This window comes from Dermacentor albipictus, unplaced genomic scaffold, assembly GCF_038994185.2.
Source record: "Dermacentor albipictus isolate Rhodes 1998 colony unplaced genomic scaffold, USDA_Dalb.pri_finalv2 scaffold_27, whole genome shotgun sequence".
Taxonomy (NCBI): domain Eukaryota; kingdom Metazoa; phylum Arthropoda; class Arachnida; order Ixodida; family Ixodidae; genus Dermacentor; species Dermacentor albipictus.
The window spans coordinates 2010836-2028317 of record NW_027225581.1 but is presented as its reverse complement, the minus strand read 5'-3'; the positions used below and the strand labels follow the sequence as shown (position 1 = coordinate 2028317).

Sequence of the window (17482 nt, the reverse complement as noted above, 5' to 3'; positions counted from 1 at the left end):
ACAAGAAGAGGCCAGTCAAGGCGAAGTGAGCCGGCCGAACAGTCAATGAGGGCAGAATGATCGGTAAGAAAATACAGACGGCAAATGAGTTCGTGAGGGGAATGCTCGATGACGGTGAAGAGAACTACGGTGTGTCTCTCACCAATGGTGCGTCGGGCAGAGCACATGCTAACAATAGCGACAGTCCCTCCGGCGAAGAGCAGCACTCATAATCGACACATGCGCCCCGGTGTCAATCAGCGCCCACAAAGGAACACTGTCGATGAGAACGTCCAAAAGATTCTTGTTCGTGGGTAAGGTGAAGCGAGGATTTCGTGCCGATGTCGTCAATGTATCTTCCTCTCCAGAAGCTGCAGTGTCTAGTTTTTCGGTTGTGGGTGCGGCGAGTAGGTTGGAGAAGGAGCACGCCCTGATGCGGGGTGAGCGAGATTGACGGTGAGAAGGAGAAGGCGAGCGGGAGTAGCGGGGTCGTGCCAAAAGTGTCGCAGGGTCAGATGATGGAGCGGGCATAGAAGGGGCGAAGGAAAAGGACGCGCTAGAGGGGCGAGGGTGGTAATCAGGAGAATAGCGCGTCGGAGAAGTCCAGCGGCTGCGGCAATGGCGAGCGACATGTCCAATGCGTCGGTAGTTAAAACAGATATGCTTGTCGTCCACGGTTCGCCATTCGGAGGGGTTGCGCTGTCCACAAAAGGAGTTGGAAGAGCGGGGTGGGGCCGTGCGTGGAGAAACAGGTACCGAGCGTACAGAACGAATGGACTGCAGGCCGACGTTCGACAACTCTTGACGGACGACGGCCTCGATCAAGGAGATTGTCACCGGAGAATGATCAGGTAACGGGAATGAAGAGCCCGCCGGTTGTTCCGCTTCCACCTCACGATGAATGATGCGGGTCAAGTTGTCACATCGCGATGGCTGGTGAAAGGGGTCGTCACAGGATGACGTAGCAGCTGTGTTGGGAAGTCTGGGATGTGCTGGGATGTGCCGTGATGTGCTGGGATACCCGGCGGGTTTTAGCATGCTCGGGATGGCGGCACTCCTTGAGGATGTTATCGATGCTGGTGAGGTTCGTAAACACCAGTAAATTGAAGGCGTCGCCAGCAATGTCTCTGAGGACGTGATTAACCTTATCGACCTCAGACATGTTTGGGTCAGCCTTGGAACAAAGGGCCAAGACGTCGAGAATGTAGGACACGTAGGACTTGGTCGATGTCTCTACATGTGTGGCAAGGACTTTCTTGGCATTGACTTGTCGACCAAACAGGTTGCCCAAAAGGTCGCGGAGCTTGTCTTTGAAGAGCTCCTAACTCGAAATATCCTCTTCGTGAGTGTGGAACCATGCCAGTGGAGCTCCGTCTAGGTAGAAAAGAACGTTGGCAAGCATAGTGGTCGGATCCCACCTGTGACTAGTGCTGACACATTCGTATAAGCAGAGCCAGTCGTCAACATCAGGACTGCCGACTCCGTTGAAAACACCAGGATCCCGAGGTGGGGAAACGGCGACGTAGGTCCGGGCTGCAGGCAGAGACGCTTGCGTAGATGAAGTGCCGCCAGCAGGAGCCGAAGTTGCATTGTAGGCGTTGCGACCGTAGCGAAGCTCCATGACGGGCACGGGGAACGTCCACCTCCACCAAATTAATGTTACGTGTAGCTGACATCGAATGCCATTTACAATTTATTTACAGGGAGGCTAACGGAGGCCACAATGACGACGCTATATCAAGCCGGCACACACGTCGTCTTCGTCCTCCTCAGTGCAGCCACACTGTGGCCGCTGTTCCGTTGTAATATCTTTCAGTATTTTTATATACGGCTCGACTGCACCCTGATTCCGTAATGCCTCCATGACTGCTGACGTTTCAACTGAATCAAGCGCTTTCTCGTAATCAATGAAAGCAATACACAAGGGTTGGTTATATCTCCGCACATTTCTCTATCACCTGATCGATAGTGTGATTACAGTCTATTGTTGAGTAGCCTTTACGAAATCCTGCCTGGTCCTTTGGTTGACGGAAGTCTCAGGTGTTCCTTCTTCTATTTTCAATTATCTTAAAAACTGCTTTGTAGGCAACGGACAGTAGGCTGATCGGTCTGTGATTTTCCAAGTCTTTGGCGTCCCCTTTCTTATAGATTAGGCTTATGTCGTTGTTCTTCGAAGATTGCGGTATAAGCTAGCGAGAAACTATTGCTACGTTGTTTCTCACCCTACAAGATCATAGGGCGTATTGGCGAAGTGGACTATGAGGTTATGCCAGACGGCATTCGTATTTACAGCGGCGCCACGCATGATCTTGTGTGGTCGCTGTTCTGCCTTTTTACGCAAGCTGATGAACTGTCTTCTTTTGTTGCTTTTTACCATGGGTAGTTTCGGTTATTATTTTCGTTTGTTTGCATCATCGAGTCGATGCTTTTCAGGAGGGGGTATGAACACGTGTACTAGTTTATCTTTTTCGATGTGACCGCTTGTCACAGCCTAACAAATGTTATCGCGAAGCGCAGGGCGCGCCTGCATGTACCGGAAGTTTCTGGAATATTATCGATGGTTCCGTTGGCTGTCTATCACCGAACCTTGTGCAACCTGATTGCAAGTATGCGCGGGGCGAATAGTGTAGAACTTTGCGGAAGACACGCGCGCCCCAACGACTACTCTGGAACATTCGGCGACTGATGTACGCGTATAATCGCCTACGTGCTTTACCCACTCATCATATTTTCGGTGATCGCGGACCATGTCCGCTGATTTTGTTGAGTTTTGAATCTAGCCTGTTTTTGTGGGCACAGTTTCGCCCAATAAAGTTATTTTCGCCTTTCACAGTTTGCTTGCTGTGTGCACGACCATCACAACCACCTGACAATATGACAACAAATTCTATGCTCCGTTAGCTTGGCACAGACACTGGTGCCGTAAATTGGACGGTGATTGTGGCACGATGACGACGATATTTTGGGCACTAGAATTATCTTACTATTTTGCAGTTTTTCTGCCTAAATCCAGATGATAACAACTGCGGAAAAATATAACGCAAAATTACACTAGAGATGTGCGCAGTGTTCGTAAGCATTTTGGAAGTAATTCCATCGATGATGGCTGAGGAAGGTAATTTGAGGAATTATATTAGTTTGGTGATACCGTATGCCACCAGTGTCTGGCATGGTTGGGTGGTTGAGGTAAGGACAGTCTGGAGGTCAGTGTTAGGCTCAGAAGTGAACACGAAAGTCAACACAGAGTACTCCAGATGTACATCAGATTTTTTACGGTCGGGAACACGGATTTTGCAGTCATCATATAATAATATTGGTTTACTTTTATTTGGGTTATATATTTCCAAAATTGTTTGGTGTTGTTTTGCACTATGTTGCGGAGTGTTGTTGAGTAGAAGCTTCGTTTACCTGTTGCAGCCAAACAAGCAAACGGCTTTTCAGTAGCGTAATATTTTCCCAGGCAGAAGCGTTATATGAATGTGTGCATTTGCGCTATAATCTTTTTTTTTTTGTTCAGTCACTTTAATGTGTTGTTGCGCCCTGGAGACGAAGGTCGTTCGGTTAAGGTGATAGTTGGTATGTAAGAACAAGTGAGTTCAATCATTTTATTTTTAAAAAAGCATCCAGTTTGAGTTTGCAGTGCGCTTCGGCAAATCTATAATGTACCAGCTTAAAATCTCGGTTAGTGCATTGTTTATATTGACGTAATGACCTTTATGGTACAGTGTTTTTGTATTTTTTTTGCTCTGACGTAGTTGCCAGAATATTTCTGCATGCATGCTAAGTGATCACTTACTTTTCGTAAATGTGTTACGGAAGAAACACTGTAGGAATGCGATGTTAAGATAAGATCGAGTATGTTAAAGCACCATTCGTTTTTCTTTTCTTCGCGTTGGGCTAGATACTAGCTACGTCCAACCAAAGATGAGGCATGCATTAGGAAATTAGATTCTACGTTATTAGGCAGCGTTGTGGCCGGTTTCGCCTATGATATATCATGAAAGTTACAGTCACCTAATAGGAGTAGTTTCGACTCACTAAAGGACACCGTAACAGTTCGCTGTGCCTTGAGGATGTGTATAGCGAAGAAAGCACCTGCACTGAAGGGTCGATAGCATAACGATCACAATTAGCATGTATGAAGGACTTGAAAATACGAGTAAAATTTCTAGAAATGAAGTGATATCGACAATGTCGTGACGAAGGCTGCGATGGCCACCTCTCAGAACACCTGCTCCGTGTTTTCCTACACGATCACGCCAAAAAATTTCAAAATTAGGGAGGAATGAATAGAGCTCTGCATTATCGAAGGTGCAATTCAGCCACATTTCTGTTAATACGAGAATCCTAAAATGAGAAGAATTGACGAGTCTACAGAGTGCTTCGAGTTTGGGCAGCAAGTGGTAGCGCAGGCGCCATGAGGTACATTGACCATTAGGTAGTCGACGATGCAATATACAAAACACTGGTTACATTTCGGGCAGACCATTCTTTCCTGACCCAGAACCTAACGCTCACGTTAGCTTCTCTGTGTGACACATCTCGATGGCTTTATGAAATGTCCCTTTGCCTTGTGTTTGGGTGTTTCCACAGGAAGACTGGCCACCTTTTCGTAATAATAATAATATCGAGTCAAATCACTGTCCTGGTACTATTCCTTGGAACACTGCTAGCAGAGGCTAATATGGAAAGTATTCGCAACACCAGCATGCCAGACTATCAGGAAGAAGATGATCCTGCTATGTGCCCTAACTTATGCAGAATGACAAAATGTGAACCACTTGACAAATTACCCTGCTATGGTATTATCCGCAAAGCAGGAAAATGCAACTGCTGTGACCATTGCATGCCTCTTATGGGTCGTAAGTTCCGTTTTTTTTTTTATTTTGTAACAATGGCAATGATTCGCACGTCTGTGTTCCTATCGACTGCCCTGTGTTCTTTCGATTTTATTATTGGGACAGTCCTAGCAATTTACCTGATATTCCGTTCTCGGCGAGCAACAGAGAATACAAAATATTCAGAGAGTGATCTTGCGCTTGCTGTTACATATTTCTAAAATATTGCAGACAAAAGTACGACCGCGAGAGTATTCAGGCGAGATTACGGCAGCCGAACGAAATCATCGCAATGTTTGTCCAATACATGTGCAGGCTTTTCCGACGCGCGGATCTACCCATGCAGGAAGAAAAGAAGTGCCGGAACTTCATGCGCAGTCTGAAGCAAGAGTTATTCGGTGGCCTAGTGCACAACCCACCAAAGCCGTTGCAAAGTTTCTCGCGGAAGCCATATCAAGGGAAATGGCACTGCAGCAGCGAACAAGGCAGTGCAACCATGACGTGTCGGCTCTATCACATGATCCTCTCGCTATACCATTGGACAATACGGACGCCTTGCGGGAGCTCATTAGGCTTGTTGTTCGAGAAGAGCTCCAAAATTTTGAGGTGGCTCCTGCATCGGCACAGCGACCTGCTCTGGCTGGGGTCGTTTGGGAGGAAATCAGACAGGCAGTCCAAGTCCCAGAGCGAAGCGGGATACCATAGCACGAGGTACCGCAGCCGTAACCTCGCATGTCGTATGCAGAAACGGTGCGAAGCCCGTTGTGCCTGATTTTTCAGGATGTGAGCGACGTCCCAAAGTTTCATGGTGTGCGTTCAGTTGAACAAGCAACTGGCGACTTCAGGCCTCGGCGCACGCCATTGATGGCTGAAACACGACCACCCCGCAAGAGCGACGTATGGCGCACTGCAGACCGGCAGCCCTTGTGTTTTTTATTGCAGTGAAGCCGATCACCTCTAGAGGGCGTGTCGTTACCGCTGAACTGGGCTTCGTGGATTTTCACTGAATGCGCCGTGGCCGTGCAATGGTGGACTCCACAGGAGATCAAAACCTACCTCACAGACGCCAGGACCTCGTTTTCCCTACTATTCCGCTACCCCCTGGCACCGTCACCCAACAGAAACAGGTCTTCCTTCCGCCTATTCACGCGGAGCGCTACAAAGGGTTGCTCACCCAGCCGCGCCTCCCGTGAAAACTTAGTCCAGTGAGTGCGGAGGTGAGACTTCTGGCTTTGCAAATCGCTGAAGATCCTCCACTACGACGACGGCGATATGACGTGATTGAGAGGCGGAGAAAACAGTGTAGTCCGGTGTCAGTGTCTGGCGACGTGCCAGTTACCATAGATGACCATGATGTCACGGCCCTAGTCGACATGGGTGTGAACACGCCTGTTATAGGCCAGAATCTCGCACGTATACTGAACAAAGTTTCGACTCAATGGACCAGACCTCAGATTAGTACTGCAGGAGGGCACCTCAAAACTCCAAAAGGCTTGTGTACAGCACGAGTCAACATTCGGCGCTTCAAGCACATCGGTGACTTCGTCATTCCTCCTGAATGTTTAAAGGACCTTATACTCGGCATGAATTTCCTTCAGGCGAACGGTGCCATCATCGATCTGCAAGAGTCCAGAGCCAGATTCGCTACTGCGCAAGCCATAGTGAACAGCAGTGACACCGACCGTGACATCGGACTTCGCCTAGCTGACGATAACGTCACGTTGCCACCCAAGATCAGTGTCCTTATCCTTGTCTGAAGCTACATGGATGACAACGCCTAAGGAATTGCTTAGCAAAACATCCCCTGCTTCATGAGTGCCACATTTGTGCAGCCAAAGGGCTTCTTCAGGTAAGAAACAAGCGCTCCATCGTTTTGCTAACAAACATTAGCAATGAGTATCGGCATGTACTGCGAGTAACGGCAGTCGAATTTTTTCGAGAAATCAATATTCTTAATGACATTACCACATTGTAAATCACATCGACTCAGAAATTTGAGATACCCAGCCTAAAAGAACAGATTCATGTTAACGCTGCTCTGTCAGACCATCACAAAGACCGTCTGAATCTCGTCAATGAATTCGGACGGTTTTCCAAAGACACCCGCAGTATGGCGCACATCCATCAGAAAGCGCCGCATTACAATGGGTGAGTCCGCACGTCCTCTTCGTCAGCATCCTTTCAGACTGTCTCCTGTGGAAAGGAAACCGATCAACCATCATGTGAGAGAGATGCTCGCAGTCGACGTGATCCAGCCGTCCACAAGCCCGTGACCCTCCCCTACAGTGTTAGTCAGAAAGAATGACAACACACTACACTTCTGTGTAGATTACAGAAAATTGAACGATGTCACCAAGCGCGATGGTTATCCATTGGCGCTCATCGGTTACGCATTGGATGGTGTACAACGTGCCAATTTTTTCCTTCGTTGCATCTTAAATCAGGGTATTGGCAAATCGAAATCAATCAACAGGGTCTTGAAAAACAGCGTTTGTGACACCTGACATCCTTTATGACTTCAAAGTTGTCCCCTTCGGCCTATGTTCCCCACCAGCAACCTTTCAGTGGATGATGGATACCGAGCTTGCTGAAAAGAAATGGCAAACTTACTTCGTATGCTTGGACGACGTCGTCGTGTTCACGAGCACGTTTGACGAGCATCTCGCACGACTCGAGAGTGTCCTCGATGTGATCCGTACTGCCGGCCTCACCATCAAGCCTGAAAAATGCTACTTTGCGTTCGAAGAGCTCAAATTTCTTGGCCATGTCATTGATTCTGAAGGTATCCGACCAGATCCCTACAAGTTAGTTGCTGTCGCCGAGTTTTTACTACCCACAGACAAGAAGGCTATCCAACGATTCCTTGGTTTGTGCGCATATGATATACGCTTCGTCGCGGAATTCTCGAGCGTTGCTGAGCCTCTGACATGGTTACACGCAACAATTTGCTATTCATTTGCGCGGAGCAGCAGTAGTCGTTCAATGAATTGCGCAAGCGTTTGCAAGTGGCCAGTACTTCTCTGGTCGATGAAGACGCTGACGCTGAAATTTATACGGACCCCAGCAATGCGGGTCTCGGCGCAGTTCTCGTGCAGTGGCAAGTTGGTGCAGAGTTTACCATTGCTTATGCAAGCCGCAGTCTCACCAAGGCTGAGAAAAACTGCTCAACCACTGAAAAAAATGCATAGCGGTTGTGTGGGCAATTAGTAAATTCCGACCCTACTTTTACGGTAGACCCTTCAAGGCTGTCAGCGATCACGATGCCCAGTGCTGGCTCGCTAACCTCAAAGATCATTCTGGCAGACTAGCCCGTTGGATTCTGCGCTTACAAGAGTACGACATTACAGTGGTCTACCGATCTGGAAGGATGCACAGTGACGCTGACTCTCACGAGAACCACCCGCTACGACGTCATTGGACCCTGACCGTGACTTGCCATTTGTCGGCGTTATCGACGCCATAAAAATGGCTGAGCACCAGTGCACGGACTCCGAGCTGCTGCCGCTGATCGAGCAACTTCAAGAAGTTGAAGGTGTTTTACTCCGCATGCTCGTGCGCGGCTTATCCTTGTACCATTTCCACAACAACGTGATTTACAGGAAAACTGTGAAACCGGTCCAAATACGTACCTGCTTGTGATGCCATCGGCGCTGCGCCAACACATTTTGCAAGCCTGCCATGATGAGCTATGCGCGGGACAATTGAGATTCGCTAAGACATTAGCAAGGATGCTGCAGAAGTATTACTGACCTCGGCTTTTTCTTCTGTGCAGCGGTATGTGAAGACCTGCCGTGATTGTCAGCGTCGCAACACACCTCCAGTTAAACCGGCTTGCTTTCACCACCCTGTGGACCCTCCTCAAGCACCGTTCCAACAAATAGGAATGGATCCACTTGGACCTTTTCCAGGGAACTCTTCGCGCAACAGATGGACAGTCGTCACTGTGGACTACATAACCCGGTACGCCGAAACCGAAGCTATTCCGCAAGCAAACTCGTATAAAGTCCTCTGGACGCCACATCTTCCTATGACATGGTGCACCGTCTGTTCTCATCATCGATTGTGCTACAGCATTTACAGCCGAACTTATGCGGGAGGTTCTCCAGCAGGTGCACAGCTCTCACCGCAAGAGCACTGCGTATCACTCTCAAACAAATGGATTAACGGAACACCTGAGCAAAGCGCTGGCTGATATGCTCTCCGTGTATGTCGACGTAGAGAACAAAATGTGGGACGAGTTTTTACCCTATATGACCTTCGCGTATAACACTGCTGTACACGAGACGACACAGCTTACACCTTTCGAACTTGTATACCGGCGCCACGTCACGTTACCACTTGACATCATGCTACTGCTGACTGATAATAGCCCGACCAGCGAACATGTGGAAGAGTCAGTACAAAGAGCCGCGGAAGCACGCCCGTTTGCTCAGCATTGTATTCGGTGCCGACACCATAACGACACCCTTCGATACAACCAGAGTCGACGCGACCTCCATTACAATACCGGTGCCAGCATGTGAATCTGGAAGCCCATCCATCGCCGTGGACTCTCGGAAAAGTTGCTCCGCCGGTGTTTTGGAGCCTAGAATGTTACACACCGCCTCAGTGACGTGACCCACGAAGTCATCCCCTGCAGGTCCGACGCCGGTTGCCTCCGTCGTCGTCCTCGCGCTGAAGTTATTCACGTAGTGCGCATGAAACCATACTATGTGCGTACGCGAACATCGAGATGCACCTGAGGAACTCCATTTCTTGTCGTCGCTGAAATAACTTTCTGACGCGACCGAGACGGTCGCTTTTCGCATTGGGGGCAATGGACATAATTAAGTGGGGCTCCCTCACCGCGGAACGGCGTGCGCCAACGTCGGCGCCACGAAATACGATGAAGCGCGTAAGCCGCATGCTCTTCTTCTGGCCCGCCTTAAGGAGAAACGTTTATTTTGCAAGGCTCCGTCTTCAATCTACGTTAAATATCCATTTCCCGTCATCGAGGATGTTATTGCAGCACTGGATGGAGGAGACGGCTAGAATACCTTAGACTTATACAACGCCTACAAACAGATTCCACTGGACAAAGTGCCGAAAACTTCACGCCGATCAGCACCCACAATTGCATCTTTTGATTCAACAACCTACATTTTGGAATGTCATCTGCACCAACCATCTTTCATCACAGTATGAAGGAGGATTGGAATGGAATAGAATGACTGAATATATCTTATATGAATTCAACGATCCTATATGAATACATAAATCAAACCCCGGCACTCAGTCTTGAGCAGCAGCGAAGCAACTGACCATGGTGGGTGGTCAGACCTGCGACGGAGCAGAGGGTGCTAAGAATCCCTGGTTCTGGACAGGCCGCCATTGGAATCTGAACGTGGCAACCTTTATTGCTAGAATGTTATCTAGTGTGGCGAGTGTAGCAGTGCTATTGGAGGAATTAGAGGACAGTAATTGGAATATAATAGAGCTCAGGGAAGTTAGGTGGACAAAAGAATCATATACAGAGATAAAAAGCGGGCACGTCCTGTGCTGCCCGGGCTTAGCGGAGAGACGCGAACTAGAAGTCGGATTCCTGATTAATAAGGATATAGCTGGTAACATAAAGGAATTTTATAGCATTAACGAGAGTGCGGCAGGTCTTGTTGTGAAACCTAATAAGAGGTACAAATTGAAGGTCGGGCAAGTGTACGCCCCTACATCCAGTCATGATGACCAGAAACTCAAAAACTTCTATGAAGACGTGGAAACGAAGATGGGTAAAGTCAAACCAAAATACACAATACTGATGGGCAACTTCAATGCCAGGGTAGGCAAGAAGCAAGCTGGAGACAAGTGAGTGGGGGAATATGGCATAGGCTCTAGGGATAGCAGGGGAGAGTTATTAGTAGAGTTTGCTGAACATAATATTATGCGGATAATGAATACCTTCTTCCGCAACAACGATAGCCGAAAGTGTACGTGGATGAGCCCGAATGGCGAGACTAGAAATGAAATAGACTTTATGCTCTGCGCTACCCCTGGCATCATACAAGTTGTGGACGTGCTCGGCAAGGTGCTCTGCAGTGACCATATGATGGTAAGAACTCGAATTAGCCTATACTTGAGGAGGGAACGGAAGAAACTGGTACAAAAGAAGCCGATCAATGACTTAGCGGCAAGAGGGAAAATAGAGAAATTCCCGATCAAGCTACAGAACAGGTATTAGGCCTTAACTCAGGAAGAGGACCTTAGTGTTTAAAATAAAAACGATAATCTTTGGGGCACCATTAAGGAGTGTGCAATAGAAGTCGGCGGTAACTCCGTTAGACAGGATGCCAGTAATCATGGTAGGAAATGAAGGTTCTGATCAAGAAACGCCAATGTATGAAAGCCTCTAACCCTACACCTAGAATAGAAGTGAAAGAAATTTCCAAGTTAATCAACAAGCGTAAGACAGCTGACATACGGAAGTGTAATATGGATAGAATTGAACATACCCTCAGGAAAGTAGGAAGCCTAAAAGCAGTGAAGACGAAACAAGGAATAGGCAAGAATCATATGTATGGGTTAACAAACAAAGCCGGCAATATCATTAATAAAATGGTATAGTTCAAGTGGCTGACGAGTTCTATAGAGATTTATACAGTATTTGAAATCCCACAGTTTACAAATTTGAAATGCAACAAATAACGCCGGAAGAAGTAAACAAAGCCTTGGGAGCTATGCAAAGGGAGAAGGCAGCTGGGGAGAATCAGGTAACAGCAGATTTGTTGAAGGATGGTGGGCAGGTTGTTCTAGAAAAACTGGCCACCCTGTATACGCAATGCCTCGTGACCTCGAGCGTACAGGAATCTTTGAAGAACGCTAACATATTCCTAATCCATAAGAAAGGGGACGCCAAAGACTTGAAAATTTATGGGCCGATCAGCTTACTGTACATTGCCTACAAAGTATTTATAAGGTAATCGCAAATAGGATGAAGGACACCTTAGACTTCTGTCAACCAAAGGACCAGGTTCGCCATTCCGTAAAGGCTACTCAACAATAGACCATATCCACACTATCAATCAGGTGATAGAGAATTTTGCAGAAAATAACCAATCCTTAAATACAGTTTTCATTGATTACAAGGAAGCGTTTGATTCAGTCGAAACCTCAGCGCTCACAGTGGCATTACGGAATCAGAGTGTAGAGGAGCCCTATGTAAAAATACTGAACGATATCTACAGCTGCTCGACATCCACCGTAGTCCTCCTTAAAGAACGCAACAAAAACTCAATTAAGAAATGTGTCAGGCAGAGAGATACGATCTCTCCATTGCTATTCACAGCATGTTTACAGGAAGTATGTAGAGACCTGGATTGGTAAGAATTGCTGATAACAATTAATGGAGAATACCTGAGTGACTTGCGATTCGCAGATAATATTGCCTTGCTTAGTAACTCAGGGGACCAATTGCAATGCACGTTCACTGACGTGGAGAGTCAAAGCAGAAGGCTGGGTGTAAAAATTAATCTGCAGAAACCTAAAAGCATGTTTAACACTCTCGGAAAAAACAGCAGTTTACGACAGGTAGCAAGGCACTGGAAGTTGTAAAGGAATACATCTACTTAGGACACGTAGTGACCGTGGATCCGGGTCATGATACTGAAATAATCAGAAGAATAGGTATGGGCTAGGGTGCGTTGGGCAGGCACTTTGTGATCATGAACAGTATTTTGTCATTATCCCTCAAGAGAAAAGTGTATGACAGCTGTGTCTTACCAGTACTCACGTAAGGGGCAGAGACCTGGAGGGGTACGAAAATAGTTCTACTCAAATTGAGGACGACGCAAGGAGCTATGGAACAAAAGAATGATGGGTGTAACGGTAAGGAATAAGAAAAAAGCAGATTGGGTGAGGGAACAAACGCGAGGTAATAACATCATAGTTGAAGTCAAGAAAAAGGAATGGGGCAGGGGCAAGATATGTAATGAGCAGGGAAGATAGCCGGCGGACGTTATGGGTTACGGACTGGATTCCAAGGGAAGGGAAGGGTACCAGGGGGTGGCAGAAAGTTAGGTGGGTGGATGAGATTAAGGAGTTGGCAGGGACAGCATGGCCACAATTAGTAGATGACCGAGCTAGTTGGAGAGAGGCCTTTGCCGTGGAGTGGGCATAAGCAGGCTGATGAAGATGATGATGATTATTATATGTTAGGGTGGCCTAAGTGTGATTAATATCTAAGAATGTGTATTGAGCAGAAATAGGGTGTATGAAGTCGAGTGGGGTGCATCATGGTGGAAAAATTTTGACCAAACTGGATATCGGTGGATGAATGAAGACTAACATGGAATAATGAGAACTTCGCCGGAATTAGGTGATTAAAGTATTTAAGCTGTATTAAGGTGGATTAGGGTAGATTATAAGCACTGTTATGTGTGTAAAAGAGGATTAGGACTAAAGGGAAAATCATACATCCACCCATTCGTAGCCGTTTCTACAAAGGAAACCCATACGGCTTCCTCGAAAGAAAAAGCCTCATAGTTGCAGAAAAATTAAACCTGTTCAATTCTGTCCACTTTATAGACGCAGTATGTGCGCTGCATACAGATAGAGGAATCTGTGACGATAATACCTTTTGTAGCATGAAGGGTTGGTTTCTGCAAGGCAGGAACTATAGGCAGGTTGCGAACGTAGTTCCCGCGGCTACTAGGGCGCCCCTCGCGGCGGCGAGCGCAGAACCGGCAGGATACGACCGGCCCGCTTGCGTTCGGAAAGCCTGTATGTGCACTGTTTCGCGCGTAGCGGTTGCCTTTTCTGAGCAATGCCGAAGTGCAACCCGAGCTGATGAGTAGTGGGCTGCAACAGCACGTACACCAGCTCACGAGGAACAAAGTTTTACAGGTTTCCAAGCCGACCGTATGAAGCAGAACGGCGTCAACACTGGATAGCGCTCGTCCGACGGCATAAGCTGTTTTAAGTTCCGGCGTTATGCCAAGTGCGTTATAACGCTGAATTCTTTGCCTTTACAGCAATGATGGCAGCAACGGGACACCTACAGTAAGTGGCGTAGCTGGGTCGTCTGGCACCCGGGGCCCATAGGTCTTCTGTCCCCCCCCCCCCTCCCCCGGTTTTATTGGAGGAAGGCGAGGATATCAACAATTTCTGTGTGTCTCCAGGCGTATATGACACCCCCCCCCACTGGCCCCTTGCACCCGGAGCCCCCCCCCTGCTACGCCACTGCCTGCAGTACGTACCAGGATATGCATCAAACAAAGTAGTTTGTTCCTACACTGTACCGCGGTAAAGCCGTGGAACTCTTTCCCAATCCTCTCCCATTCAAACAGCGCTAGGGCTTGCTGAGAGATTTGAAGAGGGGTTGCAGCCGGCTGAGCTGGCATACACTCTTCTGCGCCCATGGCAGCATATCAACGAAGGTGCAGATGAGAGCACCAAAATTTTTGACAACGTGGTTTATTGGAACCTCCTTTGCACGCACTGAAAAATCGCAACATAAAAGTATCGCACTTCCAGTAACTTGGGCGAAAATATTTTCTCAGCGTAGTCTTACACAACTGATAAGTTCATCCCCTTTTTTTGTGTTTGGGGAGAGCAACGTTAGAATACCTCTGGTAGGTCTTACGAGTCGTTCATACGCCCCACGTTCTTGGATGAGATGTTTTGGATTCGTATTTGCCGTCATGTATGTACAGGGAAACTACCGCGGCGTCCTTGCACTTCCCTGCGATGCCAGCACGGCAATCGCAGCTCCCCGCTAGGATTTGTTTGCTGTCGCCGATCTTCAAGAATCAATTTCGCCTGCAATTTTATGCGTCCACACCGTAGATAACGAAGTAAATTACTCTGAGCTTCACGCATCTCGCTGGTGCATTATTTTTCGTTTGCGGAATAAACCTAGCAGTCGCTTCCGATCAGTGCGAGTTCAACACTTCCCTCACGTCGTAGACGTGCCCCACTTCAAATAGACGACTTCCTTTCTCTGAATTCCTTTCACGAAAACAGCTATGAAGATCTTGTAATTCCCCGAAACCCGGCTAAAATTAATATCGGCCCGCTGTTTCGCGCCATCTCTATCGTTTGACAGCACGCCAAACACGCAGTGCGGGCTGCTGATGCCGTTAGTAATCCTACCACATTCGCGCAACTATTCGTCAGATGGCGCTAGGGGTCGGAAAGACGGGGCGCCGCCTAGCACTTGCAACCTGCCCATTGCCAGATGTTCGGCACGTACAATGGATGTGTAATCTGGTAGGCGAAGTGAAAAAGAGCAATTGAGGGAGGGTGAGTAGATACCCACGCCTGCCTCCTTTCCACGTGAAGAAGCATTATTCGCTATAGCATTTATTTTTAAATGGGCCAAATATTCGGATAAATGATCATTCAAGCATCTTGTGGGCAGAAATTTCGCATTGGTTGGACGAATATCTGCAAGCTCTATAAAACACTAATTAGACCGAAGCTAGAATAGGCGTCATCTGTCTGGGACCCTGGTCAAAAAACACTAGCAGATACCATTGAATCAGTTCAGAACAGGTCAGCACGATTCATCCTTTCTAATTATTCCCGCACATCTAGCGTTTCTTTAATGAAGTCGAACCTTGGCCTTATTAACTTGCACATTCGAAGAAAAATCTGCCATCTCTGCCTTTTTTCAAAAAATCTTTTACCAAAACAGCTCGCTTAAACAAGACTTAATTTCAGAGCCTTCGTACATGTCGTCGCGTCTTGATCATCGGTTTAAAGTGTTCATTCCTTTCTGTCGCACAAATGTTTTCTCTGACTCATTTCTGCCGAAAACCAGTGCCGAGTGGAACCGCCTTCCCCCCTCCATCGCCTGCATCGAGAAGGCATCATCTTTCAAGACTGCAATAACTGATTATCTTTTGAACTTATCACCTTAATACTAATAATTGTTTGAGCATGTATTTTTTATTATTGTACCCACCCCCCTCTGTAACGCCCTTTTGGGCCCTGATGGTACTGTAAATAAAATAAAAATAAAATAAAAATAAAATAAAACTCAACTTTGAGCGAACCTGGACACCCATCAAGCGGAATTATTTCTCGAAGGCGAACTATAAAAATTGCTAATTTTGCTTGCACCAATACAACTTGTGGGGTAGGCAAACGTGAGCATGTGTTCTCTAAAAACGAATTTGGTTGAATATAACATGCATATTTTTCACGTCGTTTTGAAGATTCATAAAAACGTTAGAACGTTATCTTGTGAGGCGAGACTAGCAGTGTTATTGGAGGAATTTGAGGGTAGTAAATGGGATATAATAAGGCTCAGTGAGGTTAGGAGGACAAAAGAAGCATATACAGTGCTAAAAAGCGCGCACGTACTGTGCTACCGGGGCTTAGCGGAGAGACGAGAACTAGGAGTCGGATTCCTGATTAATAAGGAAATAGCTGGTAACCTCAGGAATCCTATAGCATTAACGAGAGGCTGGCATGTCTTGTGAAACTTAATAAGAGGAACAAATTGAAGGTGGTACGAGTCTATGCCCCTACATGCAGTCATGATGACCAGGAAGTCGAAAGCTTTTATGAAGACGTGGAATCGGCGATGGGTAAAGTCAAAGCAAAATACACTATACTGATGGGCGACTTCAATACCAGGGTAGGCAAGAAGCAGGCTGGAGACAAGTCAGTGGGGGAATATGGCATAGGCTCTAGGAATAGCAGAGGAGGGTTATTAGTAGAGTTTGCAGAACAAAATATTATGCGGATAATGAATACTTTTTTCCGCAAGCGGGTTAGCCGCAAGTATACGTGGAGGAGCCCGAAGGGTGAGACTAGAAATGAAATCGACTTCATACTCTGCGCGAACCCTGGCATCATACAAGATGTAGACGTGATCGGCAAGGTACGCTGCAGTGAACATAGGATGGTAAGAACTCGAATTAGCCTAGACTTGAGGATGGAACGGAAGAAACTGGTACACAAGAAGCCAATCACTGAGTTAGCGGTAAGACGGAAACTAGAGGTATTCCGGATCAAGCTACAGAACAGGTATTCGGCTTTAACTCAGGAAGATGACCTTAGTGTTGGAGCAATGAACGATAATCTCATGGGTATTATTAAGAAGTGCGCAATGGAAGTCGGTGGTAACTCCGTTAGGCAGGGTACCACAAGTAAACTATCGCAGGAGGCGGAAGATCTGATCAAGAAACGCAATGTATGAAAGCCTCGAACCTTACAGCTAGAATAGACCTGGCAGAACTTTCTAAGTTAATCAATAAGCGTAAAACAGCGGACATCAGGAACTACAATGTGGATAGAATTGAACAGGCTCTCAGGAACGGAGGAAGCCTAAAAGCAGTGAAGAGGAAACTAGGAATAAGCAAGAATCAGATGTGTGCGTTAAGAGACATTGCAGGCAATATTGTTACTAATATGGATGAGATAGTTCAAGTGGCTGAGGAGTTCTACAGAGATTTATACAGTACCAGTGGCACCCACGACGACAGTGGAAGAGAGAATAGCTTAAGGAATTCGAAATCCCACAGGCAACGCCAGAAGAAGTAAAGAAAGCCTTAGGAGCTATGCAAAGGGGGAAGGCAGCTGGGGAGGATCAGGTAACAGCAGATTTGTTGAAGGATGGTGGTCAGATTGTTCTAGAGAAACTGGCCACGCTGTATACGCAATGCCTCATAACCTCGGGCGTACCG

The 17482-nt window shown here is 47.1% G+C and overlaps 1 long non-coding RNA gene across 1 annotated transcript in view; it reads left to right on the top strand.

The window, feature by feature from the left end:
- LOC139052612 (uncharacterized) overlaps window positions 1–17482 on the top strand; it is a 68799-nt gene that overhangs the window by 12957 nt on the left and 38360 nt on the right. The window contains exon 2 of the long non-coding RNA XR_011509987.1: window positions 4573–4841. This is a non-coding gene — a long non-coding RNA (uncharacterized lncRNA). The remainder of the gene's footprint in view (window positions 1–4572; window positions 4842–17482) is intronic.